At 38.8% G+C, this 5,949-nt stretch overlaps 1 protein-coding gene and 1 non-coding gene across 2 annotated transcripts in view; one reads left to right on the top strand and one right to left on the bottom strand.

The window, feature by feature from the left end:
• Window positions 1–5,949, bottom strand: part of TMC1 (transmembrane channel like 1) — a 259,470-nt gene that overhangs the window by 190,018 nt on the left and 63,503 nt on the right. The window lies entirely within an intron of this gene.
• Window positions 1,817–1,889, top strand: TRNAK-CUU. Its single transcript has one exon. It is a non-coding gene; the product is annotated as a tRNA-Lys (tRNA).

Below are 5,949 nucleotides of genomic sequence, written 5' to 3'. Positions count from 1 at the left end.
AGCCACTCCTCGGAAGGAAGGTTGGACATTCCTACTTCCGTAGTGATACTGACTTGAAAACCCAAGGAGGGGTCGCTATGAGTTGGGGCCGACTCGATGGCAAACAACAACAACAACAACAGATTCCTCTACCTTAACAAAGAGAACTCTGAGAAGGAAATCAAGAAAATAACACTATTTACAATAGCCACGCAAAAGATGAAGTATTTAAGAATAAGTCTAACCAGAGATACAAAAGGCCGAAACAAAGAAAATGACAAAACATTACTATGAGAGACCAAAAGAAGCATATATAAATGGAAGAATATACCATGCTCATGGATAGAAAGATTTAACATTATGAAAATTTCACTACCAAAGCTATCTACAAATATACTGTAATCCTGATCCAGATACCATCATCATTCTTTAAAGAGATGGAAAAACAACTTTATATGAAAAGAAAGAGACCCTGACTAGGCAAAAGCACTACCAAAGAAGAACAAAGAAGGAGGCATGACATTCCCCAATTTCAAAAACAACTATACAGCAACAATGGTCAAAAGTGCCTGGTACAATAACAGACATATAGACCAATGGAAGAGAATTGAGAACCCAGGAGTAAAGCCATAATGTATGGATAGCTAATCTTTGACAAAAGGCTGAAACCCATTAAATGGGTAAGAGATAGTCTCTTTAACAAATGATGCTGGCAAAACTGGATATCCTTTGCAGCAAAATGAAACCAGAACCATATCTCTCATTATATACAAAAACTAACTTAAGACAGATAAAGGCCTATGTATGCTAACCTTATCACTATAAAGATCATTGAAGAAAAAAACAGGGGCAAACTTATTGGTTATAATTCATTGCATAAACAGTTTACTGAACATAACTAAAAATTCACGAACAGCAGAAGACAAACTAGACAACTGAAACCTTCTAAAAATTAAATATTTATGCATATCGGAAGACTTCATCAAAAGAGTTAAAACAGAACCTACAGACTGGGAAAAAAATTTTGGCAATGACGTATTGCACAAGGGCCTAATCTCTAAAATTTGTAGAAAATTTCAACACCTCAATAGCAAAATGACAAATAATCAAATTTTAAAAATGAGCAGAAGACATGAAAAGATACTTCACCTGAGATGGCATCTAGGCGTCCAACAAACACATGAAGAAATGCTTGTGATCATTAACAATTAGAGAGATACAAATCAAAACAACAATGAGATACCTATCATCTCACCCCAGCATTGACAGCAAAGTTTAAAGAAAACCGAAAACAACAAATGCTGATGAGGGTGTACAGAGACTGAAACCTCCATACACTACAGGTAGGACTATAAAATGAAGCGACCACTGTGAAAAATGGTAAGGAATTTCCTTAAAAATTTGGAAATAGAAATACCATTGTTGTTGTTGTTAGATGCCATCTAGTTGGCTCCAGCTCATAGCAACTCTATGCACAACAGAACGAAACACTGTCTGGTCCTGTGCCAACCTCACAATCCTTACTATACTTGAGCCCATCATTGCAGCCAGTATGTCAATCCATCTTGTTGAGAGTCTTCCCCTTCTTGGCTGACCATCTACTTTATGAAGCATGATACCCTTTTACAGGGAATGGTCCCTTTTATTACCAAAGTAGGTAAGACAAAGTCTGGCCATTCTTGTTTCCAAGAAGCATTCCATCTGCACTTTTCCAGGACAGATATATTCATTCTCCTGGCACTCCATGGTATTTTCAGTATTCTGCGGCAACACCATAACTTCTTCAGTCTTCCTTATTTCTTGCCCAGTTTTCACATGCATATGACATGACTGAGGTGCCAGGCTAGCTCAGTCGGTAGAGCATGGGACTCTTAATCTCAGGGTCGTGGGTTCAAGCCCCACGTTGGGCATTTCTGGCTTAGGAGCTCTGGTAGCATAGTGCCTAAGGCACTTGACTGCTCACCAGAAGGCTGGCGGTTCAAACCCACCAGCCACTCCTCGGAAGGAAGGTTGGGCAATCCTACTTCCGTAGTGATACTGCCTCAGAAACCCAAGGAGGGGTCGCTATGAGTCGGGGCCAAATCGACGGCAAACAACAACAACAACAACAACAGGAGATGACTGAAACTATCATGACTTGGGTCAGGCACATGGTAGTCTTCAAAGTGACATTTTTGCTTCTTAACAATTTAAAGATGTCTTTTGCAGCAGATTTTCCCAGTGCAATATAACATCTGATGTCTGAGTACTGCTGCTTTTATGGGTGTTGATTGTGGATCCCAGTAAAATGAAATCCCTGACAACTTCAATCTTTTCTCCATTCATTCTGATGTTCCTTTTCATCCACTTGTGAGGATTGTTGTTTCCTTTATGTTGAGATGTAATCCATACTGAGCACTGTAGTCTTTGATCTTCATCAGTAAGTGCTTCGAGTCATCTTCACTTTCAGCAAGCAAGGTTGTGTAATCTGCATATCACAGATTGTTAATGAGTCTTTCTCTGATCTTGATGCCACATTCTTCTTCATATAGTCCAGTTCTTTAGATTATTTGCTCAGCATACATATTGAGTAAGTATGGTGAAAGGATACAACCCTGATGCACACCCTTCCTGATTTTAAACCATGCAATATCCCTCTTGATCTGTTGAAACAACAGTATCCTGGCCTATGTACAAGTTACTCATGAAAATAAGGAAATATTCTGAAATTCCCATTATTCACAATGTTATTCATAGTTTGTTATGATCCACATAGTCAAATGCCTTTGTATAGTCAATAAAACACAGGAGACATCTTTCTGGTATTTGCTTTCAGCTAATCCATCTGACTTCAGCAATGATATCCCTTCCTCCATGTCCTCCTCATCTAGCTTGCATTTCTGGCAGTTCTCTGTTGTTCTGGTTACGTGGTGCCACTCTGACAGGAATATACAACAAATGGGATGGCCTTAACAAACAGGAGTTTATTCTCTTACAGTTCGAGAGGCTAGAAATCCAAGTTCAAAGTGCCAGGCTCTAGGGGCTGGGTGAAAGTCCCTCAACCTTGTGGTTCAGCTCTGCCTGTTTCCAGCCCACTGGAGCTAAAGGCTTTTCTTCACTCAGACAGCTGCTGGCTGCTGAGACTGACAAGCCCAAGGTTGACAAGTAAAAAGGCACAGTCCCAATGTTACAAAACACACGACAGGCCATTAATTCAAGTCCCTTGAAAGCCCCAAGGTAAGCAGAGCATGGCAGGCTGCTAAACAATGACACGGCTATATGCAGGGTTCAAGTGTGCCATAAGCTAGAGACCATTCCCAAAGCTGCTGCTTATATATGGAAAGCAGACCACATACTCAAATCAGCTACTCAGCTGCTCCAATAGATTCCACCATGGAGTAAATTACCAATCTCACCATGGCAAATAACTCCATTCAGCTGCCCAGCCACTCAACCAAGCCCAGCCAAGTTGACACATAAACTTAATCACCACATCTGTCAATATACTCCTGCAACCATTTTCAATTATTTTCAGCAAGATTTCACTTGTATGTGATATTAATGATATAGTTTGATAATTTCCACATTCTGTTGGATCACTTTCCTTTGGAATTGGCACAAATATCTATCTCTTCCAGTCATTTTGCCAGGTAGCTGTCTTCCAAATTTTTTGGCATAAACTAGTAAGCACCTCGAGTGCTACATCCAATTGATGAAACATCTCAATGGGTATTCTGTCAATTTCTGGTGATTTGTTTTCTTCAATTCCTTCAGTGTAGCTTGCACATCTTCTTTCAATACCATTGGTTCTTGATCATGTATTATCTCCTGAAATAGTTGGACATTGACCCATTTGACTCTACTCCTTCTATCTTTTTTTGATGCTTCTTGCATCACTCAATATTTTGCCCATAGAATCCTTCAATATTGCAACTCAAGGCTTGATTTTGTTCTTAAGTGCTTTCAGCTTGAGAAATGCTGAGTGTGTTCTTCCTTTTTGTTTTTCTAACTCCAGATCTTTGCACGTTTCATTATAACACTTTACTTTGTTTTCTCAAGTCCTTCTTTGAAATCTTCTCAGATCTTTTATTTTGGCATTTCTTCCATTTGCTTTAGCTACGCTCTGTTCAAGAGCTATTTCTACAAAGTTCTATAAAGTTTCAGAGTCTCTTCTGACATCCATTTTCACCTTGTCCTCTCTTTTTAATGACCTTTTCCTTTCTTCATGTATGATGGTCTTGATACCATCCCATGACTCATATGGTCTTTGGTCACTAGTGCTCAATGCGTCAAATCTATTCATCAGATGATCTCTAAATCCAGGTACGATATAATCAAGGTTGCATTTGACTCTCATGGACTTGTTTTAATTTTCTTCAGCTTCAACTTGAACTTGCATATAAGCAATTGATGGTCTGTTCCAAAGTCAGCTCCCGGCCTTGTTTTGACTGATGATATTCAGCTTCTCCATCACCTCCTTATACAGATGTAGTCTATCTGAATCCTTTGTATTCCATCTGGTGGTGTCCACATGTATGTTTTTGTTGCTAGGTGACATCAAGTCAGTTCTGACTGATAGTAACCCTATGTACAACAGAACAAAACACTGCCCTGCCCTGTGCCAGCCTCATAATCCTTGCTATACCTGAGCCCCTCATTGTAGCCACTGTGTCTACCCATCTCGCTGAGGGTCTTCCTCTTGTTCACTGACTCTCTACTTTACCAAGCATGATATCCTTCTTCAAGGAATGGTTCCTTCTGACAACATAACCAAAGTAGTCCCTGTGTATGTTGTTGTTGTTGTTATGTGCCGTCGAGTCGGCCCCGACTCATAGCGACCCCTTCTTGGGTTTCCGAGGCAGTATCACTACGGAAGTAGGATTGCCCAACCTTCCTTCCGAGGAGTGGCTGGTGGATTTGAACCGCCAGCCGTCTGGTTAGCAGGCAAGTGTCTTAGCCACTATGCTACCAGAGCTCCCTCCATGTGTATAGGCACCATTTATGTTGTTGAAAAAAGTATTTGCTATGGATAAGTCATTGGTCTTGAAAAATTCTATCATGCAATCTCCAGCATCATTTCTATCAACAAGGTCATATTTTCCAACTACCAATGATTCTTTTTGGTTTCCAAACTTTTGCATTACAATCACTTATAATTATCAATACAAATTGATCACATGTTTGGTCAATTTCAGATTACAGAAGTTGGTAAAAATCTTCAGTTTTGTCATCTTGGACTTTAGTGGTTTATGTGTAAATTTGAATAATAGTATTAACTGTTCTTCCTTATAGGCACATGGATATTAGCCTGTCACTGACAGCATTGAACTTCAGGATAGATCTTGAAATGTTCTTTTCAATGATGAATGCAACCTCATTCCTCTTCAATTTTTCATTCCTGGCATAGTATACCATATGATTTTCTGATTCAAAATGGCCAATACCCATCCATTTCAGCTCACTATTATCTAGGATATTGATTTTTATGCATTCTATTTTATTAATAACTACTTCCAATTTTCCTATATTCATACTTTGTATATTCCACATTCCTATTATTAATGTTGTTTGCAGCTGTTTCTTCTCATTTTGAGTTGTGCCCCATCAGCAAATGAAGGTCCTGAAAACTTTATTCCACCAATGTCATCTTGGTCATCTCTACTTTGGGGAAGCAGCTTTTACCCAGAAATACCGTATGATCTAGCAATCCTTGTTGTTGTTGTTAGGTGCTGCACAGGTCATGTAAAAGTGTGATATTTAGTTTCCAAATACTGGGATTTTCCAGATATCTTTGGCTATTTATTTCTAATTTAATCTCATTGCAGTTAGAGAACATAATTTGTATGACTTGAATCTTTTTAAATTTATTGAGCTTTGTTTATGTTGTATCTTATTAAAGATACTTTGAAGAGAATGTGTATTCTGCAGTCTTTGGGTGGAGTGTTCTATAAATAGCAATTATTGCAAGATGGCTAATTTAAAAAAAAAAAA

This window comes from Orycteropus afer, unplaced genomic scaffold (genome assembly GCF_000298275.1).
Source record: "Orycteropus afer afer isolate SDZICR_OR568_19922 unplaced genomic scaffold, OryAfe1.0 scaffold00005, whole genome shotgun sequence".
NCBI lineage: Eukaryota > Metazoa > Chordata > Mammalia > Tubulidentata > Orycteropodidae > Orycteropus > Orycteropus afer.
The sequence above is the reverse complement of the archived record's forward strand: the minus strand, read 5'-3'. Positions and strand labels throughout refer to the sequence as shown.